This window comes from Mustela nivalis (genome assembly GCF_964662115.1).
Source record: "Mustela nivalis genome assembly, chromosome: 17".
Taxonomy (NCBI): Eukaryota; Metazoa; Chordata; class Mammalia; order Carnivora; family Mustelidae; genus Mustela; species Mustela nivalis.
Genome location: NC_139036.1, coordinates 34542624 through 34555480, shown reverse-complemented (window position 1 = coordinate 34555480; position 12857 = coordinate 34542624).

Here is a 12857-nt window from a genome sequence, read left to right as displayed (position 1 = left end):
CCTCGTGAAGTTCTATGCATCTTCCGAGGTCAATTTCTAACATCAGCTCCCTCAAGATCTTGCTAACATTGGGTTGTTGAGTGTATGTGGTGTTCCAGGGATAAGGTCAAAGTGTGAAATAACAAGATGCACAAGAGAAGGTCCTTTCCTTTGGGAAACATACACTGTGGTGAAAGAGACTCCCCCAGATCCCTTCAAAAAAGATGGTGATTCCAGCAGTAGAAATGTGACAAATACATTATTAATTACTCATTTGAACCCCCAGAGAAGGTTGCTGATGTCCCTCTTAGGATAATACTCTTGTGTGGTAATAGAGTAGAGTGAAAAGAAAAGCTTAATTAAACTGAATTTTAATCCAAGATTTGTCACTTACATGTGGTGACATTGAGCCAAATACTTAGTTCACTCAGTATTTTTTTTTTTATCTCTAATTGTGGGAAAATACACACAACATAAAATTTGCCATCTTAAAAATATTTACATGTATAGGTCAGTAGTGTTACATATACTCACATTATTGTTCACCTTATCCCCAGGTCTTTTTTTCATCTCTTAACCTCAGTAACTTTTTAATGAAAGAAAGGAAAACAGTTATAGATTTGTCCAGGATTTGAATAAGATGACATACATAAAACACCTACTTCAAAACCTAGTACCTAGATGATAATGTTCAAGGGACACCGTTTTCTTCTTTTATTCTGTACCTCTTCTGTCATGCAAAAGTGTAATAGTCTGAGTGAACCTATGTCAGATACAGATCGAATCTAAGGCTTCTATCACACTTTGTCTGATGCACTGTAACAGTACTTTGTAGACAAAGTACTACAAAAGAATGAGTGGATGAATGTGTAAGAAAAGGGGATGGTGAACAAAACGTTGGCATTTCAAGGATACACAAATCCCAACCTGGAAGTGTTGCCAGTAGAGACCAATGAGAAATACATTCGGTTAAAAAAAAAAAAAAAAGGTGTAATGCTTAAATTATGAAACTGAAGCATGATGAATTAAAGGAAGCTCTAGAGCCAGAGCTCTATAACACTTCCCTCAAAACAAACACACACAAACAAACCTCAATAAGTCTCATAGCGCCAAGGAGTTAAACAGGGTCGCGCAGTGATAGAGATATTCACGTGCAGCTCTGCTCACTTCTGGAATCACCTCATCTCATCCCATTGCCCACTCTTCTGAAACATGAAATTATATATCATCTATAATAGTCACAATCTTGACTTTTATTTTTTTACACATTACTGTTAAAGGCATCTAAAAAGAATGCGAGTAATCACTACCATTTCCTCTCTCTACAGTATATTATTAAATATAAAAGAAATAGCAAACACAAGTAATTAATTCTTCCTCTTCCTTTCTTAATAATACCATTGAAATTAAAGCAGAGAAATGCGTTTAGGAAATCTCATGACTTAAAATGCTTCACAGAACTCCAACTAAGACGTACACAGGGGGACTATTCAAGTTCTGTCCAAATTATTTAATTGTATCTCAGGGCCTTGGTGTATTAAGAAATGTAACAAGAAGGTGGAAAAGTATCATAAAATCTGTATTTTAAAGAAATCTCTAGCTCAGAGTAAATGAAGGGGACTGGGAATCAATTACACTTGGGGATGTAATTTGAATAAATGAAAATGCCAGAATGATTGAAACTTGTATATTTAGGATGGTAGAATGAGTCTGATAGTGGATGACTGCATTTTAATAATACGAATACAGAAGGAGAACAAAAGAGAGAGAGAGAGTGAAAGGATAAAATTACTAATGCTGTAAATATTTCGAGATGAGGTGGTGTGCAATTGCACAAAAGATGTTATGAATGAAAAGGCTGCGATTGCTTTGAATGGAAAATGGAAAGTCCACTTGAATTTGCTGGACTAATATGGAAACATCTAGAAATGAAAATGTTGGCACTTTTTTTAAATTAACATATAATGTATTATTTTCCTCAGGAGTACAGGTCTGTGAATCATCAGGCTTACACATTTCACAGCACTCACCATAGCACATACCCTCCCCAATGTCCATAACCCAACCACCCTCTCCCTACCTCCCTCCCCCTGGCAACCCTCAGTTTGTTTCATGAGATTAAGAATCTTTTATGGTGGGGTATCTGGGTGGCTCAGTGGGTTAAAACCTCTGCCTTTGGCTCAGGCCATGGTCTCCGGATCCTGAGATCAAGCCCTGAATTGGGCTCTCTGCTCAGCAGGGAGCCTGCTTCCCCACCCCCCCTGCCTGCCCTCTGCCTACTTGTGATCTCTGTCAAATAAATAAATAAAATCATAAAAAACAAAAAAGAATCTTTTATAATTTGTCTCCCTCCCAATTTCATCTTATTTTATTTTTTTCCCTTCCTAGCCCCCACGACCACCCACCCTGCCTCTCAAATTCCTCATATCAGGAAGATCATATGATAATTGTCTTTCTCTGATTGACTTATTTCACTCAGCATAATACCCTCTAGTTCCATCCACGTCATTGCAAATGTCAAGATTTTGTCTTTTTAATGGCTGCATAGTATTCCATTATAGAAAATGTTGGCATTTTTAAGTTACTTTTTTAGGGGGTCATTTTTATACATTAGCATCATGAACAATAGCTCAATTGAAGGTGAACAGTAAGGCATTATTGAACTAATGGGCCAGTCCATGCAAAATGGAAAGTAATTATTCCCTATGAATTTATTTTTTATTTACATCTCCCAAAACTTACAATAAGACATCATTGGCATACTGGCAGCCAAATATGTCTACATAAACACATGTGCCCAAATATGTCTGTGTTCTCACATGCACATATATATGCATGTGGAGTTTTATTTATATGTGTGCTTATTAACATTTTTCTGTAAATGTTCTTATTAATAAAAGCAACTTTTTTGCATGCTTCTTTTGAGGATTAAATGATATACATGTAAAGTGCTGAGTAGAATACATATGAATTGGCAACAAGTCCATAAGAAAGATAAAGAGGGAATTTGAACAATATGCAGGAGGACATTTCTGAGTTATATCAAATATGCCGGCATTATTTTGAAACTGCTTAAATGCACCAAGTTGAACAAAAGTCAGGAAAAAGGAAAGTTCAGTGGGTTAAGCATTTGCCTTCAGCTCAAATAATGATCCCAGACTCCTGGGATCGAGTCCGAGAATCAAGTCCTGCATGGGCTCTCTGCTCAGCGGGGAGCCTGCTTCTCCCTCTACTTGCCTCTTTCCCTGCTAGTGCTCTCTCTCTCTGACAAATAAATAAGTAAAATCTTTAAAAACAAAAAATAAACAAACAAACAAAAAACATGGGTCTCTTAAAGCTTCAGAAGCTGGATTTTAAACTAAGTAATCTTTTCCCTTTCTTCACAAAATTCTGCTCCTCCCTCTTAGCTTTTTGCTTCAGGAGCCCAGTACCACCCTGAAAAAACTAAGGAGGCTGGCAGGACATACGCAATTCCTAGTGAGGCCCTCTTGATCCTGACTTTCCCTGTAAAACGCCCAGAGCCCCCTTCCTCTGGGCGGGCTTGCAGTTTTGAAGGCCAAGCCTGCTGCAGCCCTCTTTGTCCAACAAAGCAATAAAGCTGTCATTCCTCTTTATCCCAGACTCTGTCTGTGTGTGTTATATCTTGTCTCTGAAGTGTGGAGGTTTGGTTCTCAACATGTGAGCTAAATTTACCTCTGGGATTCCTAAAGACCAAGGTCAGAGGAAAATTTTCAGGAATCAGCTCACTTTCATTGGCTAAGAAAAAGAAGCAGAATGAACATTTCCTGTTATGAACTACATAGTTTATTATTTTACAAAGGAGTTGGAACAAGATGCGATTCAAAGTTCACTGATGAAAATATACTCAAAACACATATAATTGGACGTAAAGCTTAAAGAGAAAAAAAAAAAAAACAGCATAATAGTTATTGGATCCTTTTACCCAGATCTAGGGTGGGCTGAAGAGATACAAATAATATCTCACCTAAACGGTAGAGTAACTGAACTGTTTGGGGGAAATGATGAAAATAGAGTCCTTGATGTACTTTGCATATTGAAAGGTTTTTTTAATCTATTTTTTAACTTTAGCATTTTAATTTAAAACAAAATAAATTCCATAGAAATAGGCAAAAGAAGCTGCAATAATGTGATTTATAAGAAATATATATATATATATATATATATATATTTGGCCATTCAGGTAACTAAAATATATTCACATATATATTTGATCTCCATGGTTCTTGGCTCATAGCAATCAAACCCCTTAGGATTTCCTAAGTGTTGAGAGCAATGATAGTGTCTTTGATTATGTTAATGGAGTGACTTTAGGACCCCACCTAAGGATGGTTGCCAGTGGAGCCAACTGTGTTATTAGAGAGTTGGAACTTTCAGTCCCACCCCCTGACCTCTGGGGAGGAGAAGGGGGTTGGGAATTGTGTTTAATTGCCAATGGTCAATGATTTGGTCAGTCATGCTATGTAATGAAGCCTCTGTAAAAACCCAAAATGATGGGGCTTAGAGAACTTCTGGGTTGGTGGACACATGGAGTGTTGGGGAGAATGGCATGCTTGGAAAGAACATGGAAGTTTGACATCTTTTCCCCACACTTTGCCTTATTCATCTCTTCCAACGGGCGGTTCCTGAGTTATAGCCTCTTATAGTAAACCAGTAATCTAGTGAGTAAATGGGTTTTCTGAGTTCTGGGAGCTGCTCTGGCAAATTAATCAAGCCCAAGGAGAAGGTCATGAGCACCTCTGATTTATAATCAGTCTATCAGAAGCACAGATGACAATCTGGTATCTGCAGTGCAGAGGATGCGGTCTTGTAAGACTGAACCCTTAACTTGTGGGATCCAAGACTATCCTTGTGTAGAGAGTGTACGAATGGAGTTGAACCACAACTGGCTTGGAGGTGTGGGGAGAAAACCTCCTTCCACACACACCTTGGAGACTGGGGTTCTAGAATTTCCCAAAAGAAGCACAGTGCTACAGTTTATACGGCACACAGAGCAGAGTCTCCACACGGTAGAGCAGGGAGCTTCGGCCAGGAAAAATTTAGGAGTTTTTCTGCTAAGAAACCAGTGTTTGGGCAATATGCTATAATTTATAAGGGATCACAGGTGATAATTCACAAGGGATCAATATGAGGGCTCCCAGTATAAGCAATCTATCTGCTCTTTTTCTTTTCAATGGCTGTGTGTTTATGAAGATGCACAGACAGAATGATAATGGGAATCTACAATCAGGCCTTGACGTATACTCTGTGGGTAATGTTCATTAAGCACTTTTTTCTGTTAATTAAACTGCCGCCTTTAAACTTAAGCTGCTCATAAAATGGCGAGAAGGAGGGCAGAGAAGGAGAAGGCAAGGTTTTACTACAGTAGATATCTTCATGAGTATTAGATAGAGATATTTTAATATACTATCATGGCAGGAATACTTAAAATGAAGATTACAGGCAAAGATAAATTTTGTATTGCTTCTACTATTTATTGCTATAATTTCCTTCATAACACTCAACTCACTTATTATATTTATAATTATTCATCCAATCAATATTTATTGACTACCAACTAGACGTCCACCACTGTTACAGAATTTAGGGTTATAACTGCGAGGAAAATAGAAAAAAAAATCCTACCTCATGAGTGTTTCGTTCTAAAATGGGAGACTGATGGTCTGTAAGACACACATGCAAAATACATTAAATGTTAAATGTGGACTAATACAGGGAAGATGGAGGATAAGAAGTAACAGAATATTCAGAAAAGGCTTACTAAAAAGAAAAAAGAAAAGATACCATTTTTAGGGTGAAACCTGAAGGAAGTGAAAGAGCAAGCCATATGGATAGCTAGCAGAAAAACATTTCAAGGAGAGGAAAGGGAAGGTCAAAGTCTGTCTACATTGCTTTGTAAAAACATCCCGTGACAGGTGGCAATGGTGTGATGTGTGTCACTCTCCTCTCTGTCTCTAATGCCCAACATTGTAACCAGTATATATTAGGTCTTCGAAATGTATTTGTTTTCTTAAAAATGGATTAATATTGAATCACTCTTTCATTTTGCTAACTCCTACTTTTATCTCAGCTAAAATGCTACACACTTAGGGAGTTTTCAGCAACTTCTCTTACGGTGTTAGGTCTTTGGTCATAGGAGCTCAGAGCAGTGTCTGCATGTTCCTCCCTCAAAAGCATGTATCACAATGAGAATTAATTTGATCTGAAGATTATTTATCAAACTTTTCTGGAGACCTGTCACATCGTGACACATCGTGACATCTCCAGTGACTAATGTTTGATATATGGCAGATGCCCGATATATGTTTAGTGAATGGATGCATGATAGCAGTGTTCTAGATATTTACATCTTCTGCTCTGAATTATTTGTCAATGAACTTGCATCCAAATGTACTCAGAAAATAAAAGCCATCATCTTGGAACTCTTTACCTGAATACTATCTACATCTGCACCCAACCTCATTCTTTCATTTCATAGAAGTAAGCTTCCACCCATGTTTTCTCTCCTTTTTTAATATAACCCTTACAGTGATGATGACCATGTTGAAATAGTTTATCTGGTACTCAAAATTTGCCAGATTCTTCTCTCTCTCTCTCTCTCTTTCTCTCTTTTAGGAAACTTACATGGTCTCTCCTATAATTCTACAGTCTCTCAACTCAGTTAGTTTTGGAATGTTCTCTTTAACTCTTATTAAAAGTCAAACAAAATCCTCATTTAAATCCACACTCCTTCAGATATTTCCCAATTTATTTTCACCCATAGTGAAACATCTCGAAAGAGTTGGAGGAGTTTAAGGAGAAATCTTTCACTTCAACCTCAATCTTCTCCCACATGGCTGTCATCAGAACAGTCCAGCTTATCACCAATGGCTTTCATGGCATTGAAACAAAGGGATGTTTTCCCCTATCTACAGCTTGCTTGCTTTTGGCTGATATGTTTTCTTACCAAGAATGATGAAATTTTCTCTTCCCTCTCTTCTGTCACATAAAACTATTAGTTTTTCCTTTATCCCCAAAGACCCTTTTGCAATTAAATGTTGGAATGCTTCAGGCAGGAACTGGTCCATGGAAATGTCTTCTCTCTGTGCTCTAATTAAATTTTATCCATGTTTACTTTAAGGTCACATTTACATATGGAGGGACAACAAAATTCTATTCTTTGTCCAGTCTTCTCTTTTGACATCTAGACTCAGATTTCAAACTTTCTATTTAACCTCTCCACACAGATGATTTAATGGCATCTTAAACTTAACATGTCCAAAATCAAACTCTCAGTTTTATAACCTAAACTTGGCCTATTCCCAATATGTCATGTCTCACTGAATACCCATATTATCCATCTAGTCACTCAACATGGAAGCTTAGGCATAATTAGTAGATTTTTCTTACCACATGTTCTAATATTACTTTCTTTTTTTTAAGATTTTTTAAAGTTTATTTGACAGAGAGAGAAAGACAGCCAGATAGGGAACACAAACAGGGGGAGTGGGAGAAGGAGAAGCAGGCTTCCTGCTGAGCAGGAAGCCTGATGCAGGGCTCCATCCCAGGACCCTGGGATCATGACCTGAGCTGAAGGCAGACACTTAACGACTGAGCCTCCCTGGTGCCCCTCTAATATTACTTTCAAAATATATTTTGAATTTATTATTCCTCTGTATCAATGCCAAGGTAATAATTAACTAGGCGTCTTGAGTGAAATATCCCATAAACCAATCAGTTATTTTCTACTTTCTTGAAATACATGTCACAGAAAAAAAATGATATTTTTTATTGAAATATTATCACCATTCTCTGTGTAACACGCACTTGCAGAGTGCAGGTCCTACCTTATATTATAGCACCATTCCATCACCCACACTCTCTCCAAACTCCACCTTTTTACCATGTTGGCCTTCTTTCTTGTGTTTTGCTCTTTACTCTGTCTCTGAATCTTTATGCATGCACTTCTAAGTGCAAGAAACCTTGTTTTACTTTCTTACTTTCTTTGCTGCAGTAGATGCTTACATGGTGGTTCCCCATAAACCTCCTAAACTCCACAGCTGGAATAATTGACATCCTTTTGCAGCCCGTCCCTCACTGACTCTGGATTAACCAGGTAACTTACTTTGACCAAATGGACACTAGTGAGCTAAGGCCTAATAAGTCCTTACACCTTAGCATTGGTCCTCTTAGGACATTCTCTGTGGAAGATAGCCATCATGGTTTAAAGAAGCTTGGGCGAGGTTATTGAATTGTAAGACGGCACTTAGAGAGTGAGAGAGAGGTCACCTGATGAGGTACTGATCCACCTGACTTGTGAGTGAAGGTTTCTTAGATTATTTTTTCCAGTCTAGGTGCCAACTAAATGCATCAATTTATTGGAGACAATCAGTTACTGTCTCCAATAGATATTGGAAACTCCACAGTCATCATTCTTACCCCAAAGAATCACACCCTGAATTACTATTTTTTAAACCACTACATTTTATGTTGACTGGGGGCCAAAGGGAGCTGTATGGCTGTTATAAAGCAATAATAACTGATACTTACCTAGTTAACTCATACTTCTCTCCCATAGCTAAACTTAATTGACGAAGTCTTCTTTGAGTTACCAGAACAGTTAAATAAAGTAATAATAACAATCAGTACTAATTTAGTATTTGCTATATTCATAGCCCAATTGCAAGTACTCCCCACCTATTAACTCATTTAGTCTTTTAAATAGTGGGCGGTACTAATATCAAAATAGTAATAGGTAGCAACACCAGCTCCATTCTACAGACATAATAAACTTAGAAACAAAACTGAGAATATTAGCTCCCTATTAACCCCTGCTTATAATCCCCACTGTTGTAGGAAGTTCCTTAATATCATAGCATTTGTAACAGTTCTAGTTATACATGTAATTGCATGAGTATACAATTAATATACTGAAGTACCAAAGAAGACAAGGGCCATGTCTATCTTTCCCCTCTCTATTTTATCATCATGACCAATTTGTGCAGGGTGTATAGAATACATTTTTTAGTTGAGGGATTGAATGATTAAATTAAGGATTGCGTGGTCAGTTCTCAGGCATGGTCTCCCAGGTATTTCCTGACATCTGATTGATCTCTAAAATTTCATAAAAGATCATATAATTTATGTGAAAATGTAAATAGTCATTCTGACAAAATGGAAGAATTTTTTTAAAAATTAGGAAATACTTCTTGTTGTAAAATACCTAGAATTAGTACTTCAAACATGACAAATACCTTTTTAATTGCATGTTTAGGCTTTAAAAAGTAAAGAATAAATCCCCCCCCCACCTTGGGAGGAAACATTGGAATTAAAATGAAAGAATAAAGAAAAGAAAGAAGAAACAAATATGTACCCAGAGATAAACTGACAGAGAGGTCATAACTTTCCTGGGAGCGTTTCACCATCTTTCACCAGCTTAATTGACGTATAATTGATATACAAAGAATTACACGTATTTAATGTGTACAGTTTGATGAGTTTGGACATATGCAAATACCACAATCAAGATAATAACCATATTCAACCCCATCAACAGATGAATGATAGGATAAAGACTGGATAAAGAGAAGGTGGTACACAACGGAGTATTATTCAGCATTTCACCATCCTGACACAAAATGCTTGGTTATAGTCATTATAAGGGTGTCAAGAGAGAAATCCATGGAAATGCACAAGGTGCAGAAAGGAACCAATACCCATGTACAAAGATAGGACTCATGAGCTTTTGCGAAGGTATATATTAGAAATATCTATCCGATAGCAGAAAAACACAAGAAGTTCAATTATGTCAGCATGGCTGTCAATCAGACTGTCAGTCAAAAGATAGTATCTCCCCCTGGAAATCTAAAGTCACTTGTCTGCTCTTACCTGGACTTGGTGTTTTAATTTACTTTCCAGAAGATACAGGTAACTCCACACTAGCAAATGCCCTTATCATAGCAGTAGTCCTGCGGGAGCAGACACAACTGTCCTCTAGAACGTATCACCAATGAAGAGCAAATAATTGTGAGTTCACAATAAAACATTTGAAAAATATAAAATGCTTTATCAGAAACAGTAAGGAATAGAATTAGGTAGAACAATATAAGATATTTAAAAAAATAATTAGACATAAAAAGATACAAGAACAAAGCAAAGTGCTATAGAAAGTGAGAACAATTTAGAAAAAAAACAGAAAAAGATAGAAATTCTACAAATGAAAGTTATGCTTACTGGAATCAGGAAATGCAATGTGTGTTTGAAAGAGCAGATTGGATCTAGTTGAAAGAGAATTACTGAACTGGAAGATGAATATAAAAAAATTACCAAAGATGCAGCTCCCAGGGACTCAGAAATAGAAAATATGAAAGAACAATTCAAAAGAGGTACATGATAAATTATAATTCCATTCATAATTCTAGGGGATAGTAGAAAAAAATTAGAAAGATACAATATTTTAGGAGATTGTTTCTGAGAATTTTCTATAATTAAAGAATGAAATGAATCCTCAGACTTGGGGAATATGGACAACTTAGGCAAGATAAATAAATCCTTATGTAGCCATATCATAGTTAAGAATAATGACAAAGGCAAATATAAGGTCCCAGAACCTTAGAGAAAAAAGACAGACTACCCACCAAGAAGACCCTGCGACCCTAAGTTATTTTTTCTGGAAGCCAGAAGGTAGCATAATATTATTTTCCAAATACACAAAGAGAAAATAACTGTTAGACCGAGATTGTGTAAATAATTAATCCATTACACGAAAAGATGCTGAAATGAAGATATTTTCAAACAAAAATAAGCTCAGAGTTTTACCACTCAGTCTTTTACATAAATTTTCAAAGAGATTCTTTGAGGGAACAAATGAACAAGAAATCACAAGAAAAGAACTGAGCTATGAGAAAAAGTGGTATGCAGAGACACTGATAAATTTGTAGATAAATCTAAACAAAAACTAATGGTGTAAATATTATAATAATGTGTATTTTGTTGACAGGGGAAAGACCAAGGTAGAGTGAAAACACCAGTCAGAAATCGTGTTAAGACAGACTGTGGATCAGAGATTTCAGTATTTCAAGTATTTCAGATTCCTGTAATTATCTGGAGGAAAGAATGAATAAAATTTTAATTATGCTTATTAGATTTAATTTTAAGAGTAACTTTGAAAGAAGAGAAATAAAGTATATATTCTTCATATCCCATGGGAGGAAAAATTAGAATTTAAAAAAAAGCCAGTCAATTTTTAAAAACAGAAAAAAAACCCAATAACTAAGAAATATATGTAGAAAAATCAGGGTTAATGAATGACAGAATATGGAAACCATTCTAATATATTAGTAAATGATAACTTTAAACAACTCATCTCTCTGGCTAAGGGTGGTCATATTCATTAAAAATACTTCCAACACTAAAAAAAAAAAAAATACTTCCAACGCTATACACTTTCTCGGACATACTCTACAATACAGAGACAGGAAAAAAAATTAAATAGCTCCCCAAAAGTATGAGCAGACTTCAACTATCAAGAGTCACATTCAAAGTTTTGAAGTAATGGACAGATTACTTCCAATCCAAGGTGACCTTGTGAAGTCTTGGACTATGAGATATATTTGAAGCCTGGTCTTTAAAAGTGCATATTTTGTTCCTCTGTTTGTTTTTCATATAAAATACTGTGTTTCCTCAAACTCTTTCCTGCTTCATTTTTTTTCCCCGTCTGTGATATCGTTTTATTTAAGTGTTTACTCCCTATCTCACTCCAGTAGAATGGAAGCTCTAAGAGGTCAGAAATTTCAGTCTGGTTAATTTCTTGCTCTATCTCCGGCGCCCAGAAGAGTGTCTGACAGAAATTAGGCATGCAACGAATTTACATTAATATGATCATTGGCTAATCTGCAGAGCTGGTCACCTGTAATAAATCATTTCTAGATGATAAAATGCCTATTATGCAAATTTATGTGTACTCAGTCTTTGGAGCACAGCTAATTTCTGAATGAGGCACTGCCTGCATTACAGCATTTAAATAGACATTCGAAAAGGAATGATGGGAGGAAATGAGAGCAGTCCGCCTTTAGTTTGTACATTCCCGTTATTCTGTGTTAATTATTTGCACAAATACCATTCTGAACTCTTACCTACTAAGACAAATCTAAAGAGAAAGAACCTCTTGATATTACAAAAAGAGGAAGCCAGTTGTTGCTTTAGGTATGAAGAAAACATTACGTATTACCATAGCTATTGTAATTCAATTCCTTTAGATTTTAACAAGCATTATATTGCAAGAGTGTTGCAACTTGCAAATATTACTCTGACACTTAAAAATCTGGAACATCTAAAATATTTTAGGGAGCTCTAATAAACCGGAATCCAGACAATAAGAATGACTGATAAAACCTCTCCACAATTCTAGCTCTGCTTTAGCATTTAATGTACTTTGTTTAAAGTTCCATAGTGCCTAATATCTCATTGGTACTCTTTGTATGTTCAGTTCCTGTGCAAAGAATAGCTTGTGGAGACTAAAATCCAAATGTAATATATTTTAGGAACTATTCATAACTGGATCCCACATCTGCACAAATTAAAGCTCAAAAATCATGTAATAAATCTTTTATATATATGCTATCTTTTCTCAACACAATTAAATCCATTAGCTCAATGAATAAATTATGTTTGATTTTGTCATTTGGACCTATAGACAATACATATATGTATAACTAAATAATGATTTAGTGATGCATTTTTCTTACCCATTTCTTTGTTTATTATCTTTTTCTCTTATTGGCAAAATAAAGATTAAAATGTGTATTCAATGGCTCTTTGGCCAACTGTCTCATTTGAACACCGTATCAAGGGAATACTTAAAACTATAATAGTGTGATGTC